We start from the raw sequence: 24,434 nt of genomic DNA, 5'->3' as shown, positions 1-24,434 counted from the left end.
TGAATTTGCAATTATAAACACTTGCAGGAAGCGACGGCGAAGAAGGGCAAAGGGAGGTGTACAAAGGAATAGGACAGTGATATGAGTGACCAGGTAAATGATAAAGTAATTATGCCAATGTTTTAAATCAATTCATGAAGATCCCAGTTCTGTGTTGAATTTGCAATTATAAACACTTGCAGGAAGCGACGGCGAAGAAGGGCAAAGGGAATGGACAGTGAGATGAGTGACCAGGTAAATGATAAAGTAATTATGCCAATGTTTTAATTCAATTCATAAAGATCCCAGTTCTGTGTTGAATTTGCAATTATAAATACTTGCAGGAAGTGAAGAAGAAGAAAACAGGGAAAGGGAAAAGAACCAAGCAAACGCCAGTGAGACCAGTGAGCATTGAGCAGGTAAACAAGGAGTAAATTATGCCATGTTTTAATTGAATTCAATTCATCTACATTCCAGTGCTGTCTTTGTTGTATTTGTGAATATCTATAATTATTTACTTCCAGGAAGAGAACCAACAAGAAGGGGCAGGAGTACACTGACGCGCACGACCAAGACCACAGCATTCCATTTCTATTGTATTATAATTATCACTAATAAAGAATTATTGTTGAATTTTCTGTTTGAGTGTCAGTCCTGACAAGATAGATAGCACAAAAACAGACGTAAATACCACTGCATTCCATTTCCATTGTATTATAATTATCACTAATAAAGAATTATTGTTGAATTTTCTGTTTGAGTGTCAGTCCTGACAAGATAGATAGCACAAAAACAGACGTAAATACCACTGCATTCCATTACTATTGTATTATAATTATCACTAATAAAGAATTATTGTTGAATTTTCTGTTTGTTATAGTCCTGACAATATAGCACAAAAACAGACCTAAATACCACTGCACTCCATTTCTATTGTATTATAATTATCACTAATAAAGAATTATTGTTGAATTTTGTGTTTGAGTGTTAGTCCTGACAATATAGAGCAAAAACAGACGAAAATAGCATGTTCCTAAACAGTTCCCTAAACGTTCTTGGCTAACGTTCTTGGCTAACGTTCTGCTAGCCAAGCAAGAACTCCACAACCTAACGTTCTTTGAACGTTACAAACTAACGTTCCCATAACAATGCCACTACGTTCTCCTAACGTTCTCATAACGTTCGCGTGTTACCTAGACACATAAGAACTGAAATTTCATTTTCGGCACAGTCCACTAAGAGCAGACATACGTTACAGGGAGACAAGACGGGACCGCCAATGGATCGCTCCTTAAAGGGGAACATTATCACAATTTCAGAATTGTTAAAACCATTAAAATTCAGTTCCCAGTGGCTTATTATATTTGTCGAAGTTTTTTTCAAAATTTTACCCATCACGCAATATCCCTAAAAAAAGCTTCAAAGTGCCTGATTTTAACCATCGTTATAAACACCCGTCCATTTTCCTGTGACGTCACATAGTGAAGCCAACACAAACAAACATGGCGGAAAGAACAGCAAGCTATAGCGACATTAGCTCGGATTCAGACTCGGATTTCAGCGGTGTAAGCGATTGAACAGATTACGAATGTATTGAAACGGATGGTTGTAGTGTGGAGGCAGGTAGCGAAAACGAAATTGAAGAAGAAACTGAAGCTATTGAGCCATATCGGTTTGAACCGTATGCAAGCGAAACCGACGAAAACGACACGACAGCCAGTGACACGGGAGAAAGCGAGGACGAATTCGGCGATCGCCTTCTAACCAACGATTGGTATGTGTTTGTTTGGCATTAAAGGAAACTAACAACTATGAACTAGGTTTACAGCATATGAAATACATTTGGCAACAACATGCACTTTGAGAGTGCAGACAGCCCAATTTTCATCAATTAATATATTCTGTAGACATACCTTCATCCGCGCTCTTTTCCTGAAAGCTGATCTGTCCAGTTTTGGAGTTGATGTCAGCAGGCCAGGGAAGCTAGGGTCGATATTCTTCTCTTGATCATCTTCGGTAACATAAGGGACGGTGTGAGCCAAGACATCCAGGGGGTTTAGCTCGCTCGTCTGCGGGAACAAACTGCCGCCATTGCTTGCCGTATCACCGAGGTCCTTTGTCCCTGAATTGCTCACACACTCCGGCAGATTCAATGGGGGTCTGGCGGCAGATTTCTTTGACTTTATCGTTGGAAATGCATCTGCTTTGAGTGTCGCAGGATATCCACACATTCTTGCCATCTTTGTCGTAGCATAGCTTTCGTCGGTAAAGTGTGTGGAACAAACGTCCAATTTCTTGCCACTTTCGCATCTTTGGGCCACTGGTGCAACTTGAATCCGTCCCTGTTCGTGTTGTTACACCCTCCGACAACACGCCGACGAGGCATGATGTCCCCAAGGTACGGAAAACAGTCGAAAAAACGGAAAATAACAGAGCTGATTTGACTCGGTGTTTGAGAAAATGGCGGATTGCTTCCCGATGTGACGTCACGTTGTGACGTCATCGCTCCGAAAGCGAATATTAGAAAGGCGTTTAATTTGCCAAAATTCACCCATTTAGAGTTCGGAAATCGGTTAAAAAAATATATGGTCTTTTTTCTGCAACATCAAGGTATATATTGACGCTTACATAGGTCTGGTGATAATGTTCCCCTTTAAAAGCAAAAGACGGAGGATTTTATCTCTACTATTTTTCTTTGCAGCACAATTGCCTCTTTTCTCATGCCCATTTGCACTCACATTTCAAACGTACAAAGTAAAAACGCAAAACAGCGGCTGCAGAACAGTTTCAGTCTTGATAAATCACACCGCGTGTTGTAAATGAATCCATTTGCATCTCCTCCTTCCAGTATTGTGGGCGTTGTGATCATCAGCAAATATTCTGCATATTCATGAAGACAAACACGTCAAATGCTCATTTAAGAGACACAATCCTGTACGCTGCAGTTTAGTAGATCAGCTTTGTGTGTGTTATCACCTTTTCACCTGTTTTAATACACGCACACTTCTAGTAGATCAGTCTCACGATGTAACTCTTCCTTAAAAGTTGACATGCATAAATAAATGAGCTACTCTCTCAAACAAACACTGTTGAAGTTGAAACTTGTTGTGGTTAACCTTTAAAATAAAAAAAGTGTGAACTCAGACGGAGTTTTTCTTCCTGTCCAAGTGTGCGACAACTTCATACACGATTGCTGCAACGACTGCACACAGGAAGAATACTAAAAAATGTTCAGTACTTTTTATTTACAGTTTGCAGTAAGAAGTGTTGCATTATCATCAGCATAAACTTGTAGGTTAATTAGTGACGTTAGAAATGAACATGGTGGATATTTATTTTGGCAGTCAGCACAAAAGTACAAAGTTTTTCATTAGTTTTAATGGCTAGACCTACTACTCACATCTTTTACCACATTACATGTGCTGTTACTTGCTTCAGGTTACTTTATAAATCACAATAAATCAAAAGGTCCTCCTCATCATGATTCCAACATATGACAAAGAAAAAGCCTGGCAACAATAATGTTTTTATAAAAATGAAAAAAAAAAAGCATTGTCTTGATCATTTACATTTCCAAGTATTTCAATTAGTGGCCTAAAGAGGTTAATAAAACGTTTAAGATCATTTCCAAAGCCTCTTTGCAGTATTGGGAATATTTATTTAAACAAGTTACATTGAAGAACATCACATTTACACTCACATAAAATCAACATGTCCGAAAAGGAGCAGGATGAAGCAGAGCTTATTTATTCCTACCTCATCTCTGTGTCTCCATTTTCATGTTCTTACAGGGAAAAAAGTATAAGAATGTGTATTATTAACAGAATGTGTATCAGAACACATTTTAATGTTGTGTGGTAAGGATTGAGTCATGATGACACACGTCAGTGTACGTGCTGAATTCTTCTGCTGCCCTCGTATTTGTCTGGCTCGCCTTGTCAGTTTTCCTGGAGACGATGGCATGGAATAAACCAAAGACTCCTCGTCTCTCTGAGGAAACAAGTCAAGCTGAAAACCAAGCAAAGATGAACAAAACTTTTCTACAAACTTCCTTTTACCTGCTGGACGTGACTGAACGTTTCATCGAGTGTTTGTGGACCAGCTGAAAAATTGAAGACAAATAATAAAGCAACAACCTAATGATGATTGATAATGCACTTTTTTCTTACCTTTACAGCAAAAACTAATTTTTGTCCTGATCTTGTTGATGACGAAGGCTGACATGATGAAGTTTAAGACCAAAGAAGCACTCAAAATAAAGATAACATACTTGTTTGAATCACAGTTGCTGGAATCTAAAAGGTTGTGATGAAAAAACAGTTGATATTTTTAGCAACAAACGATAATGATGAATCCGTCAATACTAATGATTTAATATTTACCTTGTGTGTTGTTGACTTTTATTGGATTTCCCATGAAAATCCTCCCACATGTGACCACAGCACACAAGTAAGTTTCAGCATCAGAGAAGTTGACGTTCTTTGAGAAAGTGTGGACACATTTCTGTGTGGAATTATCTTTGATCTTCTTGCATTCGTCATGAGTGTAAACAAAGCTGGGATGGACACTTTCTGGTCCAGTTCTGAACCAGGACACTTTGGGTCCATCCTGACAGGTTTCATTCCCAGAGTGGGAGAGGACTGAGCACTGCAACTTCACAGGCGGTCCTGGTTGGACTTCAGAGACAACAGACACGGAGGGTTCTGGTTCTGGGAAGAGTGCAAGACAAATTGAAGTCTTTCAGCACTCTGTGACTTTGATTCCACAGATCGACATTCACTTCTGTTGAAATCTTGAAGGTAAAAAATACTGATGTGTTAATGCAGAGGTTACATTTCTTGTAGTGCATGTAAAAACATGTTCATCACAATAAAATATTTATTGATTTGGACATTTGTAAGCTGAATTATTGGAAGAGTAGTCAAGTTAACATTGTTATCTATAAACAGATGTTATGTAACAATTAAAATATGTAAAATTGTTCATTTAATCTTTTTTCTAATTATTTGTTGTCATATTTACCTGTGACCTGAAGGAATGTTCCTTTCAAAAACATCATGGTATTCATATATTGCTGTACATTTAAACAATAGTAGATCGCCGAATCACTTTTCTCTACTTGACTAATTTGCAGAACAAATTTTCCTTGCTCTTTTTTGGCTGTGATGCGACGTCCAGTATTCGATGTTTCATGTTCAGCAGAGCTGTAAGATGCCATTGTAGCTAAAATGTCAGGAAAGGTTCCAGAAACAAATCGGATCCAAAATAAGACGTTCGGAGTTGGGAACATGTCAGAGAGACACTTTGTCCAGGTCCAACAGTCAGAGTGGAAAAGTTGTAAGCACCTGTACATGCTGAAAAGGAAAAAGAAGACATATTAATAAGAGTCATGTACAGTATGAACATGTCTCCATTGGAACTGAGCATGGACTTGCCTCCACTTTGGAGCAGGAGCAGCAGATGAAGCACGATCCACATTTTCTCCTCTCTTTGGACCAAGTGAACATCAGACCATCTAGACAGCATCTTAAGATTATTGACATGAACCACATCTTACCAAATGGGAGGGAACTATTTTGCTGCTATCTCATTGGCTCATCAGTGCCGCCCCTACCTCAGTGGAAATATATCCACCCAAACGTCTCTTTGTATCTTTTTCTCACAGTGGTTCTATTTGTTTACTACTTTTAATAACTATGCAGTATTTTTGTAGCAAAGGAAACTTTTTTTGTCCCTGCAGATTTTATGAATATCAATATATTATTATTCTATAGCATCTGTGCTGGATTTTGCTAAAACTAGATAGAATTTATTTCATTTTCAAAGGCAACCAAACAATTTTTTTTAATTGTCCTTTCATGTCGAATGGAAATAATATTGCATTTCCATTTAGTCCCAGAATATTTTGGTTGGCTGTTGTGATGGTGCGTCTGGAATAATCCAAAATTGCATGTAATAATGCATGAAATTTAATGTTGCAAGACATTTTTCATATAAGATACATATTATTAATACAACAAAAAAATATCAAACAAATAATTTAAATATGTTTTAATCAGCCTATTAAGTCATCCAGCAGCTTTAAAATTTTAATAGGATGTTGCTTGAATCGGCAATGTCTAATGTTTCTATTTTTGACAGTGCAGCTTCCTCCTGGCTCCAAAGACATGCACCTGGGGATAGGTTGATTGGCAACACTAAATTGGCCCTGGTGTGTGAATGCCCGAGAGGGACAAGCGGTAGAAAAAGGATGGATATGTTGACACAAATGCAAAAGACGGAGGATTTTATCTTTATTTGTTTGTCTTTGCAGCACGATTGCCTCCTTTCTCACGCCCATTTGCACTCACATTTCAAACGTACAAAGTAAAAACGCAAAACAGAACAGTTTCAGTCTTGATAAATCACACCGCGTGTTGTAAATGATTCCATTTGCATCTCCTCCTTCCACTATTGTGGGCGTTGTGATCATCAGCAAATATTCTGCATATTCATGAAGACAAACACGTCAAATGCTCATTTAAGGGACACAATCCTGTACGCTGCAGTTTAGTAGATCAGCTTTGTGTGTGTTATCACCTTTTCACCTGTTTTAATACACACACACTTCTAGTAGATCAGTCTCACGATGTAACTCTTCCTTAAAAGTTGACTTGCATAAATAAATGAGCTACTCTCTCAAACAAACACTGTTGAAGTTGAAACTTGTTGTGGTTAACCTTTAAAATAAAAAAAGTGTGAACTCAGACGGAGTTTTTCTTCCTGTCCAAGTGTGCGACAACTTCATACACGATTGCTGCAACGACTGCACACAGGAAGAATACTAAAACATGTTCAGTACTTTTTATTTACAGTTTGCAGTAAGAAGTGTTGCATTATCATCAGCATAAACTTGTACGTTAATTAGTGACGTTAGAAATGAACATGGTGGATATTTATTTTGTCAGTCAGCACAAAAGTACAACGTTTTTCATTAGTTTTCATTGATAGGCTTCCTACTTGCATCTTTTACCACATTACATTTGCTGTTACTTGCTTCAGGTTACTTTATAAATCATGAGAATGTGAAACATTTTTTTAAAAGGTTGTGCAAAAAAAAAAAAAAAGACATCAATTGTACATAAATATTCACAGCCTTTGCCATGAAGCTCAAAAGTGACCTCAGGTGCATCCTGTTTTAACTGATCATCCTTGAGATGTTGCTGCAGCTTAATTGGAGCCCACCTGGGATAAATTCAGTTGGTTGGACATGATTTGTAAATGCACACACCTGTCTGTATAGAAGGTCTCATGTTTGTCAACACATGGCAGTGCACAAACCAAGCATGAAGTCAAATGAATTGTTTGTAGACCTCTGACACAGGATTGTCTCGAGGCACAAATCTGGAGAAGTGTACAAAAAATATAATTTCTGCATTGAAGGTCCCAATGAGCACAATGGCCTCCACCATTTGTAAACAGAAGAAGTTTGGAACCACCAGGACTCTATTCTCAGAGCTGGCTTAACTGAGCGATCAAAAGAAGAAGGGCTTTAGTCAGGGAGGTGACCAAGAACCCCCATGGTCACTTCTATCGGACCTACAAAATCTTTCTGTGGAGTGATGAGAACCTTCCAGAAGGACAACCATCTCTGCAGCAAACCGCCAATGAGGCCAAACGGAAGCCATTTCTTTTCAAGACGTTTGCCAAAATGCACCTGAAACAATCGCAGACCATCAGAAACTAAATTCTCCGTTCTGATGAGACAAAAATTGAACTCTTTGGCGTGAATATCAGGCATCATGTTTGGAGGAAACCAGGTGCCGCTCATCACCAGGCATGTACTATCCCGACAGTGAAGCATGGTGGTGGCAGAATCATGATATGGGGATGTTTTTCAGCGGCAGAAACTGGGAGATTAATCAAGATAGAGGGAAAGATGAATGTACAGAGACATCTTGGATGCAAATGTGCTCCAGGGCACTCTTGAAATCAGATTGGAGCAACAGTTCATCGTTCAGCAGGACAACGGCGCTTAGCACTTTGCCAAAATATCAAAAGAATGGCTTCAGAACAACTCTGTAAACGTCCTTCGGCGGCCCAGCCAGAACCCAGACTTGAATCTGATTGAACATCTCTGGAAGGATCTGAAAATGGCTGCACATCATCTACCAACTAAACATTCAGTACAGACACAAACACATACTACCATTTTACCATATTTTCTGTGTTTAGTAAAAAAATAAAAGCTTAATTAGATCAATTACAGTAATACATTTCATACCATGTTTTTGCAGTGGAACTTCTGACGGCTAACAACTAAAAGGTCTTACAGTTTTAATAATTTTTGGTCCGTCTTCAACTAAGGATTTTCATAGACAAATCTGATCTGTTAGATTTTGCCCATAGTCAGTGATTAGTCAAATCTATGATATTGTGTTTTTTAAGGGAGACATAAACAGATTGCGATTAAAGTACCACATACTGACTAGTCACTAGATTTCAGTAACGTTACATGAATGTAGATCTAGGCGTTAGGGTGATTCTTCCGAAGTAAATAATAAAAATATATATACTAGGAATACAGTCTTTCATTAAGCAAACAAAAGTGAGGTCTTAAAAAGGCTAAACCACTTCAAAAATAACAAATCAATAAGGCAGAGATTGAACGGTGTGAATGGTGCAGCGTTGAGAAGACATCTAACTTAACTAAATGAAGGACGTATAAGTTGTGAAAGACGTTCCCTTATACAACCCTCCGGAAGGATCTCTACCTTAGCCAGGGGAGAGTTACACCTCTGGGGGAGGAAGCACTTAAATGCCCGTTTGTGTTAAAATGGAATAATGGGAAAAATTCTATATACTTATTTTTTTCAGTTTAAAATGACAAGTGCACATAATTCAAACATATGTATATAATTGTTTTGCAAAACCTATCCCAATGGAAGGGTCAGCCTCTAAAAAGAGTTTTGATATAAGTGAGATTTACTGGTTACCAAAAACTTTTTTGTTAATGTCAATGAAAATTAAATAAAGTAACTCATGTTTTAGCAAAATCCAGTACAGATGCTTCTTAATTTATTAGTTTATTGATGTGCTCAAATCTGCAAAGACAAAACAATATTTGCTTGCATAGTTATTACAAGTAAAATGGTTAATGGTCCGTATTTATATAGCTTTTTACTAAATCTGGAATGACACCAAACGCGGTTTACATTATGCATTTTAAAGGGCTTTATAAATAAAGTTGGTATGGTATGGTATCACATTCACCATTCCCACCCGAGTAAACACAAATAACCACTGTGAGAAGATGAAACAAAGAGACCGGAAAGTTTGGGTGGACATATTTCCACTGAGGTAGGGGCGGCACTGATGAGCCACTGAGATAGCAGCAAAATAGTTCCCTCCCATTTGGTATGATGTGGTTCATGTCAATAATATTAAGATGCTGTCTAGATGGTCTGATGTTCACTTGGTCCAACGAGAGGAGAAAATGTGGATCGTGCTTCATCTGCTGCTCCTGCTCCAAAGTGGAGGCAAGTCCATGCTCAGTTCCAATGGAGACATGTTCATACTGTACATGACTCTTATTAATATGTCTTCTTCTTCTCTTTTTTTTCTTCAGCATGTACAGGTGCTTACAACTTTTCCACTCAGACTGTTGGACCTGGACAAAATGTCTATCTGACATGTTCCTACGAGGATACTGGAAATATAAATTACTTATTTTGGATCCGATTGGTTTCTGTAAACTTTCCTGAAGTTTTAGCTAAAACGGCACTTCACAGTTCAGACTCTGTTGAATATGGAACATCAAATACTGGACATCGCATCACAGCCAAAAAGGAACAAGGAACATTTGTCCTGCAAATTAGTCAAGTAGAGAAAAGTGATACGACGATCTATTACTGTTTAAAAGCAAAATTAGGTCAACTCATGTTTTTAAATGGAACATTCCTTCAGGTCACAGGTAAATATGACAACAAATAATTAGAAGACAATTTGAATAAAACATTATCCATACTTTGTGACACACCTTCTGTTTATAGATAACATTTTTAACATGACCAATTATGCAGCCTTCAAATGTCCAAATGAACAAATAATATTTTATTGTGATGAACATGTTTTTACATGCACTACAAGAAATGTAACCTCTGCATTAACACATCAGTATATTTTACCTTCAAGATTTCAACAGAAGTGAATGTCGATCTGTGGAATCAAAGTCACAGAGTGCTGAAAGACTTCAATTTATCTCGCACTCTTCCCAGAACCAGAACCCTCCGTGTCTGTTGTCTCTGAAGTCCAACCAGGACCGTCTGTGAAGTTGCAGTGCTCAGTCCTCTCCCACTCTGGGAATGAAACCTGTCAGGATGGACACAAAGTGTCCTGGTTCAGAACTGGACCAGAAAGTGTCCATCCCAGCTTTGTTTACGCTGATGACGAATGCAAGAAGATCAAAAATAATTCCACACAAAAATGTGTCCACACTTTCTCAAAGAACGTCAACTCCTCTGATGCTGGAACTTACTTGTGTGCTGTGGTCACATGTGGGAGGATTTTCATGGGAAATCCAATAAAAGTCAACATTGAAGGTAAGAATTTATTCAAATGTATCGACAAATTCATCATTAGTGTTTGTTACTAAAAATATTTACATTTTTTTAATCACAACCATTCAGATTCCAGCAGCTCTGATTCATCCAAGTATGTTATCTTTGTCTTGAGTGCTGCTTTGGCCTTAAGTTTAATCATGTCAGCCTTCCTCATCAACAAGATCAGGACAAAAAACAGTTTTTGCTGCAAAGGTAAGAAAAATCAATCATCATCAGGTTGTTCTTTTATGCTCTTTCTTCAATTTTTCAGCTGGTCCACAAACACTCGATGAAACGTTCAGTCGCGTCCAGCAGGTAAAAGGAAGTTTGTAGAAAAGTTCTGCACATCTTTGCTTGGTTTTCAGCTTCTTCTCATGTCTCACATGACTTGTTTCCTCAGAGAGACGAGGACTCTTTGGTTTATTCCATGCCGACCATTGTCTCCAGGAAAACTGGCAGAGCGAGGCAGACAAATACGAGGGCAGCAGAGGAATTCAGCACGTACGCTGACGTGCGTCCTCAAAACTAAATCCTCACGAAACAATATTAAAATGTGTTCTAGTACACATTCTGTTACTTTTACACATTGTTTGTCAATCTTTTTAGAAAACTCTGGGTATGCGCAGGGTCTTAAAGGCCCTCTTTACACTGCACACTAAATCTGATTTTTTTTTTTGCCCTCAAGTAACTCACATTGGATTTTAAACGCTCCAAAGTGCTTCAAATCTGATATTTTGACATCAGATTTAGGCCACAACAGTCCAAATCCCATTGGAATCTGATCTCTTCAAATGTGACTTCAGTCCAAACGGCAATGCGACCTGAATGCGACCCATATGTGACTTTTTCGAGCAGCCTGCCAACGGATTTGGATATGTCATCACAACATCCGGTTTCGGTGAGCAAAGTCTTTATTCATCCGCCAAATTTTTGATACATCACTAGTCAATAATGCACAAATAATAGGCTATATGTAATATATGTATAAGTCAATCAATCAATCAATCAATGTTTATTTATACATCCCTAAATCACAAGTGTCTCAAAGGGCTGCACAAGCCACAACGACTCCTCGGTTCAGAGCCCACATCAGGGCAAGGAAAAACTCACAACCCAGTTGGATATCAATGTGAATGACTAAGAGAAACCTTGGAGAGGACCGCATATGTGGGTGACTTCCCCCCCCCACCGTCTAGGGGAGACCGGTTGCAATGGACGTTGAGTGGGTCTAGCATAATATTGTGAAAGTCCAGTCCATAGTGGATCTAACATAACAGTGAGAGTCCAGTCCATAGTGGGGCCAGCAGGAGACCATCCCGAGCGGAGACGGGTCAGCAGCGCAGAGATGTCCCCAACCGATGCACAGGCGAGCGGTCCACCCCGGGTCCCGACTCTGGACAGCCACAAGGGAGAGGGGCGCAGAGGAGAAAAGAAAAGAAACGGCAGATCAACTGGTCTAAAAAGGGGGTCTATTTAAAGGCTAGAGTATACAAAGGTACAGAGGTAGCATCTCTAACTGTTACCGGGAGGGCATTCCATAGTACTGGAGCCCGAATAGAAAACGCTCTATAGGCCGCTAACATATATATTTCAACTCCAAAGAAATAGCGATTGTTAAAGGACCGGAATTGACACTGTGGCGTATTTTCTTACACTTTACGTACATTGCGGAAGTTGTTTACATAAGTGAGTTGAAAAATCAAGCTAACGTAGATCCACGCTGATGTCCGAGTTGCTTCTACTCAACAGTCTTAAAAACATTAGAACCCTCCCAAATATATTACATAATTTATTCCTTAATCCATTATTTTACTTTCATTTATTTTCACGTAAAAAAAAACCCCACTCGTTTTTAAGGTGTGGCGACTTTTATTTTATTTTGTAGTAGCAGTGATAATAGTGACTTCTTCATTCATTTATGGAATCCGGCTAACTTAGTTGTTTTACTTTATCGAACTGCACATGCAAGTGACGTCGAGGCCACATTGGGGCCTCTGCGTGTTTACGCTGAAATCTGATAAAGATCATATTTGTTTTGCAGTGTAAACAGTCAGCTAGAAAAAGTCAGATTTTTAAAAAAAATCTGATTTTTAACAAATCCGATTTCAAGAAAATTTGATTTGGGCCACTTTGGCCTGCAGTGTAAACATAGTCAAAAAGTCTAAAATGCAATCATTTGAAGTCAGGGTCTTAACAGGCCTTAAATTCCATCCAAATATTGTAAAAAAAAAAGTGTAAAATACGACCATGAAAGGGCTTAAAAATTAAAAAAAAAATTAAAATACATTTTTAAAGTCTGTGTGGTGAAAATACGGAACAGCCTGAGTGATGAGCTCAAACACTGTTCAAACATTGAGCATTTTAAGAAATTGTACAAATCTAATATTTTGTTTTGGTATAGTGAGGTCTCGGCTTGTTATGATTATGAGTATGAACGACTTTTATGACTTACTTATGATGATATATTGAGAATTGTAAGCACATTATTCTGGGCAAATTGAGTTATGTGCATCCAGATGAATGTGATCAAATGTGGTTCAGAGGAAACTGGATATTAGTTGAAGTAACTATGTAAAAAAGGGAGTGATTCAAAAAAGTTTATACTTCTTCCCATTACCCTTTTGAGATATGTTCAATTCAATTTAATCACATTTTGTTTTCTTAATTCAATTTTCTTTTCTTTTTTTGTGAAATAATAATATTGCCATTGAGCACAAGACTGTTCACTGGAGATATGCATGTACATTATGTACTACATGTATGATGTGGAGCTGACTATGACGTACTCAATAAACAAAAACAACAACATTTTTAAACAAATGCTCACATTTTAGAGTTGCTTTAAAAACCTTTTGCGGTCCAGTCACAATTTATCGAGCACAGTGATGGAACGGTACGTTACAAAAGAGTTCAGCTCGCAGCACAGATTATTAGTGTCAAATAGGTAAGTGCAAGTTTAACGATGTGTGGCTATAAAATCAAGCACTTAGGCCTGGAGACTGTTTCTACAAACATTTGTGAAAGAATGGGCCGCTCTCAGTGATTTCCAGCGTGGAACTGTCATAGGATGCCACCTGTGCAACAAATCCAGTCGTGAAATTTCCTCGCTCCTAAATATTCCAAAGTCCACTGTCGGCTTTATTATAAGAAAATGGAAGAGTTTTGGGAACAACAGCAACTCAGCCACCAAGTGGTAGGCCACGTAAACTGACAGAGCGCATAGTGCAAAGAGGTTGCCGACTTTCTGCACAGTCAGTTACTACAGAGCTCCAAACTTCATGTGACCTTCCAATTGGCCCACGTACAGTACGCAGAGAGCTTCATGGAATGGGTTTCCATGGCCGAGCAGCTGCATCTAAGCCATACATCACCAAGTCCAATACAAAGCGTGAGATGCAGTGGTGTAAAGCATGTCGCCACTGGACTCTAGAGCAGTGGAGACGCCTTCTCTGGAGTGATTAATCACACTTTTCCGTCTGGTAATCTGATGGACGAGTCTGGGTTTGGAGGTTGCCAGGAGAACGGTACATTTCGGACTGCATTGTTCCGAGTGTGAAATTTGGTGGAGGAGGAATTATGGCGTGGGAGTTGGGCTTGGCCCTTTACTTACTGTGAAAGGAACTTTGAATGCTCCAGGATACTAAAACATTTTGGGCAAATTGAGTTATGTGGATCCTGTTGAATGTGATAAAATGTGGTTCAGAGGAAACTGGATATTCGTTAAAGTAACTATGTAAAAAAGGAGGGGATTCAAAAAAAGATTATACTTCTTCCCATTACCCTTTTGAGATTATCTGTGTCAAATGGGTAAGTGGAAGTTCAACGATGTGTGGCTCCAAAACAAACACGTTAATGCATGATTAAAGCCGGTGGATTAGAAACGTATAAAGTGTTTTTACATACACTATGTCACAATTTGGGTTAAAACATGGATGTGGAGCCGTCGTGGAGGGCAGCGTTTGCAAAGTGAATGGAATGATAATGTGAAAGTCAAAAATCCGAAATAGGTCAATTTCAAACGCCACAGACACCTGCAAGACTGTACAAGGATCAACTTAACGCCCCATACGGAGCAATATGTCAGCAAAGTGGTGCCAATTACCGAAGGAGATCCGTATCAGATATATACTGGTGAAGTCATACTAGTATCTGATCCATCCTTCCCCGTCTGTCTTTCATTCCTTTCTTGCAGCCTTTGATGTGGACTCGCCACAATCACTCTGTTGCATGTTTTGTGGATTCTATGTAACATGTTTATGTGTGCTTATGGCTATTGCGTTTTTTGACCTTGCCCTCAGTCTGGACCCACTCACCAGGAGACCAGTCTGAGACCGAACTTTTTTTTTTACTCATCCCCCACCCCCTTCAGCGTTGACCTTTTTCCCACCTTTCTAGCGGTTGGCTGACCCGTCAGCGGTCCAGTTCTGTCTCCCTGTAATGTATGTCTGCTCTTAAATGGGATTGTTCTGAAAATCTGAATTTCCCCTCTGGGATATTAAAGTATATATGATTCTGATACATATCTTTGTCTCCAGCAGGTTAGACTACTTTAATGGCCCTCTCACTGGGCTCTCTAAACAAGCTGTAAAGCAGCTGCAGTACATCCAGAATGCTGCTGATTGATTTTAATTATGATTGTTTTTATGATTATTGTTTTTTCTGATTTTAATTTGATTATTTTTTCTTCTTTTAATTTTCTGTAAAACACTTTGAATTGCCTTGTGTAAGAATTGTGCTCTATAAATAAAATTGCCTTGCCTTGCCTTGTCACTGTTTTTCATTCATTTGATAACAGCTTCCTAAAGGGGAACTACACTTTCAAAGAAATGTTGCCTATCGTTCACAATCATTATGAGAGATACGCACATACATGTCTTTTGGGGAAGGGGGATTTTAAAGATGATAAAAAACCGCTTGAAAGATGCGGCTAATACTAGTTACCGTTGTAGTCTTCAAAACCTCTAAAACAACCTCAAAACCATCCAAGAATGTCATTACACAATAACATTCAAAGTTTGACTTTTTTGGGCCTAATGTGTTACGGCTCAAGCACCTGCTGCCACACATTCAGCTCTGCGCTCTTCTGAGCGTGTCCTGCGTTCCAGTGCCAGAATGTAGATACTTGTACCTGTACCTGTACACGTCTCTAGCTTTCCTCGCCTATGTGCTTCCTCGCTCTCTGTGTTTCCCCTCCTCTGTGCTCATCGTGTCTTGTCCTGTATCGTCATCCTGCAGCTCCACGTCATTCTCTGTTTTCGAGCTGTGTGTCTCGTCTCCCCGGATCCCCTCTGGACTTCCTACTGCCTCCCCGGATCTCGACCTCTCGCCTGCCCCCTGGACAACAACGCCTCGCTCCATCCCCTGACCACTGGTAGGGGATGGAGGCAGGCTCGGAGGTCCGGTAACACTCAACATATAATCGCTTCACATAGTCACACCACACGGATTTGGATTAATTACACACATCATTCTTTTGTATTAAGAATGATGTGTGCCGTGTCCTTCTCCGCTGTACCGTTACATAATGTGTCTTTTTGAAACAGATGTTCATAAAGAGGCACCAATGTTATCTTGTCATGTGACACGTCATGAGTTAGTTAACGGATTTTGCTTTTATTTTGGACCAAAACCTATTCCAAAGGGACACCCTTTTGGCTGAAAGGCCTTTTGAATGATTGTTAAAATAATGGGTGGATGTTTACTGGTTTTCAAAATTTAATTATTTCATTTTGTTACCAAAGAAAATAAAATTATCTTGTTTTTTTTGTTGTTTTTTTAGCAAAATCTAGCATAAATATCACGTAGATTTTTGATTTATCAGCGCACAAAAATAATATAAATATAACAGAGACAATACAACAATTGTTCATACTTTAAGTGTCACATACCGTCTGATAACGATGGTAACTTGACTGGTCACAGAGTGCTGAACATTTTCAAATTGTCTTGCACTCTTCCCAGAACCAGAACCCTCCGTGTCTGTTGTCTCGGAAGTCCAACCTGGACCACCCGTGAAGTTGCAGTGCTCAGCCCTCTCCCACTCTGGGAATAAAACCTGTCAGGATGGACCCAAAGTGTCCCGGTTCAGAACTGGACCAGGCAGCGTCCATCCCAGCTTTGTTTTCACTCATGACGAATGCAAGAAGATCAAAGATAACTCCACGCAGAATTGCTTCCACACTTTCTCAAAGACCCTCAGCTCCTCCGATGCTGGAATTTACATGTGTGCTCTGGTCACATGTGGGAGGATTTTCATGGGAAATCTAATAAAAGTCAACATTAAGGGTGAGAATTTATTAATCTGTCTTGACTTATTCATCATTAATGTTTGTTGCCATGAATACTGACAGTTTGTTTTTTTAATCACAACCGTTCAGATTCCAGCAACTGTGATTCAAACAAGTATGTTATCTTTGTTTTGAGTGCTTCTTTGGTCTTAAACTTCATCATGTCAGCTTTCCTCATCAACACGTTCAGGACAAACATCAGTTTTTGCTGCAAAGGTAAGAAAAAAGCGCATTATCAATCATCATTAGGTTGTTGCTTTCTTATTTGTCTTCAATTTTTCAGCTGGTCCACAAACACTCGATGAAACGTTCAGTCACATCCAGCAGGTAAAAAGAAGTTTGTAGAAACTTTTTGTGCATCTTTGCTTGGTTTTCAGCTTCTTCTCATGTCTCACATGACTTGTTTCCTTAGAGAGACGAGGACTCTTTGGTTTATTCCATGCCGACCATTGTCTCCAGGAAAACTGACAAGGCGAGGCAGACAAATATGAGGGCATCAGAAGAATTCAGCACGTACACTGACGTGTGTCATCATGACTCAATCCTCACCACACAACATTAAAATGTGTTCAGATACACATTCTGTTAATAATACACATTCTCATACTTTTTTCCCTGTAAGAACATGAAAATGGAGACACAGAGATGAGGTAGGAATAAATAAGCTCTGCTTCTTCCTGCTCCTTTTCGGACTTGTTGATTTTATGTGAGTGTAAATGTGATGTTCTTCAATGTATCTTGTTTAAATAAATATTCCCAATACTGCAAAAAGGCTTTGGAAATTATTTTAAAAGTGTTATTGTCCTTTTTAAAACACTCTTTGAAATTCTTGGAAATCTAAATTATAAAAGCAATGTTTTTTTTTTCATCTTTATAAAAACATTATTGTTGCCAGGCTTTTTCTTTGTCATATGTTGGAACCACGACCAAGAGGACCTTGTGATTTATTGTGATTTTCAAGTAACCTGAAGCAAGTAACAGCAAATGTAATGTGGTGAAAGATGTGAGTAGTAGGTCTAGCCATGAAAACTAATGAAAAACTTTGTACTTTTGTGCTGACTGCCAAGATAAATATCCACCATGTTTAATTCTAACATCACTATCCAACATTCATGTGTATGCTGATGATAATGCAACACTTCTTACTGCAAACTGTAAACAAAAAGTATTGGACATGTTTCAGTATTCCTGCTGTATGGAGTCGTTGCAACAATGAAGTTGAAACACACTTGGAAAGGAAGAAAAAGTCCCTCTAAGTGTACACTTTTTTTATTTTAAAGATCAACCTCAACAAGTTGGTTTGAGAGACTTTTAAGTGTGTGTGACAGAGAAAGAGTTACAGACTGAGACACAAAGGGCCTGATCTACTAAAAGTGTGCATGTTAAGCTATGTAGCTTTACTACATTTTCCAGTAATTTGACGGTAGCTTCTCTGCTTTTTTTAACGAGTAGCTTTTCCTGAAGCTTAGCTGCTTTTAGACCCATGTAGCTAGGTAGTGGTGTATCTTTGTTGGTCATGTGATGGGTGATGAGCCAAGAAGACGCCAACAAGAAATCGTCGAACAAAAAGCTTTATTTGTTTCATCGAGCCTCAGACTGAAACTGCAGCTTCCAGGAGAAAGAGTATGGGGCTGATTACTCTTCTGATGTCCTCTCAGACCACTGTCCTTAAATACCTTTAACACAATGACCCCCACTCTTTGTAACTCTAGCCTTGAAGTGGGCCAGTCTTGACAAAGCTCAGTTTGTTGTTTGGCCAGTCAATCTTTCCCTGACATTATTCCTCTGATCAGTTTGAGTCGGGTGACCTCCGACCCCTATCCTCTACTCCTACCTGTGGGGGCTTCCCGCCAGATGTTGCTAATGTATTTACACTTCTTCCAAACCTGCATTCCTTTAAGATTCCAATTGTCATGGGGGCAAGAGCCACCACTCTCAAGAGAGCTTGTGATAGACATCTGCACCCGAATCTAACTAAGGGCATATTTCCTTAGCAGAATAATCCTCTAAAGGATGCCGTGACCAAATACAAACACATGCTAGTTCACAATCATATAAGAAAATGGTACACGGTATAATTTACCCCAGTAGCTTATATCTAAGCTACAAGCTACAAAGAGAGAAAAATGACTGCGGATCCAGGCCAACGAAAAAATATGGAGAAAATACAATGGCTTGGATGAGTGAGAACAACCATACATACGGAGAACATCCATGATGTTTGGTTGGTGTTTGTATGATGAGTCCCATTTGGCTAAAGTTAGGGTGAAACACATACTTGCCAACCTTGAGACCTCCTATTTCGGGAGGTGGGGTTTGGGCGGCGTGGTTGGGGGCGTGGCTAAGAGGGGAGGAGTATATTTACAGCTAGAATTAACCAAGTCAAGTATTTCATATATATATATATATATATATATATATATATATATATATATATATATATATATATATATATATATATATATATGTATATATATATAAGAAATATTTGACTTTCAGTGAGTTCTAGCTATATATATATATATATATATATATATATATATATATATATATATATATACATATATATATATATATATATATATATATATATATATATATATATATATATATAAAATATATATTAATATATAAATAAAAGAAATACTTGAATTTCAGTGTTCATTTATTTACACATATACACACACATAACACTCATCTACTCATTGTTGAGTTAAGGGTTGAATTGTCCATCCTTGTTCTATTCTCTGTCACTAGTTTTCTAACCATGCTGAACACCCTTTCGCAGGTACCCAGAAAGGTTTCGAGTAACACCAAAAAAACTGAATCTCTGAAGACAGTATACAAATCTGTGTTAAAGGTGTACAAATCCTGTTTGTATAACAAGCATGTTATTGTTTACAAATGAGGGTTAAGAGTTTAGTACTAAAAAAAAAAAAGAATGTGGCTTAAGTACAGTTTTGTAGGAATGCAATGTGATCTTTGTTTGTATGTTGCCATCTCCTGGTGAATGTTGGCTATAGCGTACTGGGGTTACTTTTTGGTTGGCCAACGATTTACATGGTGTTGCGCACCTGACGTCAAGTATGAGTCTGTTCTGATGTCTACAGTAAAGAGACGTACTTCATAACCTCGCCTGGTTATTGCCTCCAACTCAATATATTACAACAACATTGCTGTTTACGGCAGACGAACTGCTTTACAGTAGAATAAAACATGACTGCTGTTGTTGTGTGTTGTTACCGCGCTGGGATGACGTTAATGAAACTGCCTAACAATAAACCCACATAAGAAACCAAGAACTCGCCCTCGATCATTCTACAGTTATAACGTGTTTGGGCAGGCTGTTTATATTGTGGGAAAGCGGACGTGAATACAGGCTGTTGACACGTCACTCAGGTCCGCATGAAGCTGGAGGGGGCGTGGCTTCCAGCTCCGCCTGAATTTCGGGAGATTTTCGGGAGAAAATTTGTCTCGGGAGGTTTTCGGGAGAGGCGCTGAATTTCGGGAGTCTCCCGTAAAATCCGGGAGGGTTGGCAAGTATGGTGAAACATTACGGACTGGACACTCAGAGGCAAGATAAGGCGAGTCATCGAAACCAGGAAGCAAAATCATAACAGACACACACTCATGTCACATGACGACGAAGCAGTCGGAGACAGAGGGACGCTTCAAGCTGACGACTCAAAAAAAAAAAGTCAGGTGACCTCCGACCCATATCCTCTACTCCTACTTGTGGGGGCTTCCTGCCAGATGTTGCTCATGTCTTTACACTTCCTCCAAACCTGCATTCCTCTAGGATTTCAATTGCCTTACACCACTCTCTAGAGAGCTTGTGATGGACATCTGCACCCGAAGCTAACTAAGGGCATATTTCCTTAGTAGAATAATCCTAAGGATTCTGTGATCAAATACAAACACATGCTAGTTCACAATCATCCAGTCCATTTGTACACTCTCAGTCACATTAACTATAATATTATACATGTGGGCCCATAGATAGAAATGTTGTTAAATGTAGCTTTGATGTAACGAGCTACTTCTGCCGTGTAGCTTGTAGTGTAGCTTACTACAACTCTCTAGTGATTGCTTCCCCTGGAGCTTAGCTACATTTAATCGAGAGTAACTTGTAGCTAAGCTTACTACATTTTCTAAGTGGCTTCACTGGTCCTTGGGAGTATTTAGACAAATGTATGCGTGTCTCACTCTGTAACTCTTTCTCTGTCACACACACTTAAAAGTCTCTCAAACAAACACTGTTGAAGTTAAAACTTGTTGTGGTTAACCTTTAAAATGAAAAAAAAAAGTGTGAACTAAGAATAACTTTTTCTTCCTGTCCAAGTGTGCTTCAACTTCATGCACGATTGTTGCAACGACTTTCAGCAAGTAATACTGAAACATGTCCAATACTTTTTATTTACAGTTTGGAACAAGAAGTGTTGCATTATCATCAGCATACACATGAATGTTGGATAGTGACGTTAGAAATAAACATGGTGGATATTTAACTTGGCAGTCAGCACAAAAGTACAAGGTTTTTCATTAGTTTTCATGGATAGACCTACTACTCACATCTTTCATCACATTACATTTGCTGTTACTTGCTTCAGGTTACTTTGAAATCTTTAAGTATTGGGAATAGTTCAGTTAATTTAGACGTTAACTGAACATCACATTTTCACTCACATAAAATCAACATGACCGAAAAGGAGCCGGAAGAAGAACTTATTTATTCCTACCTCTTCTTTGTGTCTCCATTATCATTTTATTACAGGAAAAAAGTGTAATAGTAATATAATGTGTATAAGAACACATTTTAATTTTGTTTCGTGAGAACTGAGTCACAAAGATAGACATCAGCGTACGTGCTGAATTCCTCTGCTGCCCTCGTATTTGTCTGCCTCGCTTTGCAAGTTTTCCTGGAGACAATGGTCGGCATGGAATAAACCAAAGAGTCCTCGTCTCTCTGAGGAAACAAGTCATGTGAGACATGAGAAGAAGCTGAAAACCAAGCAAAGATACACAGAACATTTCTACAAACTTCCTTTTACCTGCTGGGGGCGACTGAACATTTCATCGAGTGTTTGTGGACCAGCTGAAAAATTGAAGAAAAAGCATAAAAGAACAACCCAATGATGATTGATAATGCACTTTTCTTCTTACCTTTGCAGCAAAAACATTGTTTTGTCCTGATTTTGTTGATGAGGAAGGCTGACATGATGAAACTTAAGGCCAAAGCAGCACTCAAGACAAAGATAACATAATTGTTTGAATCACAGTTGCAACCATCTGGATGGTTATGATAAAAAAAAACAGTCAATATTTTTGGCAACAAATACTTAAATACTAATGATTTAATATTTACCTTGGGTGTTGTTGACTTTTATTGAATGCATGAAAATCCTCCCACATGTGACCACAGCACACAAGTAAGTTCCAGCATCAGAGGAGTTGACGTTCTTTGAGAAAGTGTGGACACATTTCTGTGTGGAATTATCTTTGATCTTCTTGCATTCGTCATCAGCGTAAACAAAGCTGGGATGGACACTTTGTGGTCCAGTTCTGAACCAGGACACTTTGTGTCCATCCTGACAGGTTTCATTCCCATAGTGGGAGAGGACTGAACACTGGAATTTCACAGGCGGTCCTGGTTGGACTTCAGAGACAACAGACACGGAGGGTTCTGGTTCTGGGAAGAGTGCAAGACAAATTGAAGACTTTCAGCACTCTGTGACTTTGATTCCACAGATCGACATTCACTTCTGTTGAAATCTTGAAGGTAAAAAATACTGTAATGTGTTAATGCAGAGGTTACATTTCTTGTAGCGCATGTAAAAACATGTTCATCACAATAAAATATTTGTTAATTTGGACATTTGTAAGCCGAATTATTGGAAGAGTAGTCAAGTTAACATTGTTATCTATAAGCAGATGTTATTTAACAATTAAAATATGTAAAATTGTTCATTTAAACTGTTTTCTAATTATTTGTTGTCATATTTACCTGTGACCTGAAGGAATGTTCCTTTCAAAAACACCATGGTATTCATATCATGTTGTACATTTAAACAATAGTAGATCGCCGAATCACTTTTCTCTACTTGACTAATTTGCAGAACAAATTTTCCTTGCTCTTTTTTGGCTGTGATGCGACGTCCAGTATTTGATGTTCCACGGTCAGCAGCTAAAATGTCAGGAAAGGTTCCAGAAACAAATCGGATCCAAAATAAGATGTTCGGACTTCGAATTTCCTTGTAGGGACATGTCAGAGAGACACTTTGTCCAGGTCCAACAGTCTGAGTGGAAAAGGTGTAAGCACCTGTACATGCTGAAAAGGAAAAAGAAGACATATTAATAAGAGTCATGTACAGTATGAACATGTCTCCATTGGAACTGAGCATGGACTTGCCTCCACTTTGGAGCAGGAGCAGCAGATGAAGCACGATCCACATTTTCTCCTCTCGTTTGACCAAGTGAACATCAGACCATCTAGACAGCATCTTAACGTTATTAACAGGAACCACATCATACCAAATGGGAGGGAACTATTTAGCTGCTATCTCATTGGCTCATCAGTGCTGCCCCTACCTCAGTGGAAATATGTCCATCCAAACGTCTCTTTGTATCTTTTTCTCACTGTGGTTCTATTTGTTTACTACTTTTAATAACTATGCAGTATTTCTGTAGCAAAGAAACTTTTTTGTCCCTGCAGATTTTATGAATATCAATACATTATTATTCGAAAGCATCCGTGCTGGATTTTGCTAAAATTAGATTGAATTTATTTCATTTTTAATGGCAACCAAAAAAAAAGTTTTTTATTATTCTTCCATGCCGAATGGAAATAATATTGCATTTTCATTTACTCCCAGAATATTTATGTTGGCTGTTGTGATGGTGCTTCTGGAATGATCCAAAATTGCATGTAATAATGCATGACATTTAATGTTGCAAGACATTTTTCATATAAGATACATATTATTAATACAACAAAAACATATCAAACAAATCATTTAGTACAAACCTCGTTTCCATATGAGTTGGGAAATTGTGTTAAATGTAAATGTAAACGAAATACAATGATTTGCAAATCCTTTTCAAACCATATCCATTTGAATATGACAACATATTTGATGTTCAAACTGATTAACATTTTTTTTTTTGCAAATAATCATTAACTTTAGAATTTGATGCCAGCAAAACGTGACAAAGAAGTTAGAAAAAGTGGCAATATATACTGATAAAGTTGAGGAATGTTCATCAAACACTTATTTGGAACATCTCACAAGTAAACAGGAAATTTGGGAACAGGTGGGTGCCTTGATTGGGTATAAAAGTAGATTCCATGAAATGCTCAGTCATTCACAAACAAGGATGGGGCGAGGGTCACCACTTTGTCATCAAATGTGTGAGCAAATTGTTGAACAGTTTAAGAAAACCTTTCTCAACCAGCTATTGCAAGGAATTTAGGGATTTCACCATCTACGGTCCGTAATATCATCAAAAGGTTCAGAGAATCTGGAGAAATCACTGCAGGTAAGCAGCTAAGCCCGTGACCTTCGATCCCCCAGGCTGTACTGCATCAACA

The 24,434-nt window shown here is 38.6% G+C and overlaps 2 long non-coding RNA genes across 2 annotated transcripts; one reads left to right on the top strand and one right to left on the bottom strand.

Moving 5' to 3' along the window:
• Positions 1 to 24: 24 nt before the first annotated feature.
• LOC133617385 (uncharacterized) lies at positions 25 to 612 on the top strand. Its single transcript, XR_009816997.1, has 4 exons — positions 25 to 93; positions 183 to 234; positions 324 to 398; positions 504 to 612. It is a non-coding gene; the product is annotated as an uncharacterized lncRNA (long non-coding RNA).
• Positions 613 to 3,493: 2,881 nt separating this feature from the next.
• LOC133616925 (uncharacterized) lies at positions 3,494 to 4,596 on the bottom strand. Its single transcript, XR_012050889.1, has 4 exons — positions 4,362 to 4,596; positions 4,149 to 4,274; positions 4,038 to 4,081; positions 3,494 to 3,969 (listed from the first exon to the last, which is right to left on the bottom strand). It is a non-coding gene; the product is annotated as an uncharacterized lncRNA (long non-coding RNA).
• Between the last annotated feature and the right edge of the window lie 19,838 nt (positions 4,597 to 24,434).

This window comes from Nerophis lumbriciformis, linkage group LG16 (genome assembly GCF_033978685.3).
Source record: "Nerophis lumbriciformis linkage group LG16, RoL_Nlum_v2.1, whole genome shotgun sequence".
Classification (NCBI taxonomy): domain Eukaryota; kingdom Metazoa; phylum Chordata; class Actinopteri; order Syngnathiformes; family Syngnathidae; genus Nerophis; species Nerophis lumbriciformis.
The sequence above is the reverse complement of the archived record's forward strand: the minus strand, read 5'-3'. Positions and strand labels throughout refer to the sequence as shown.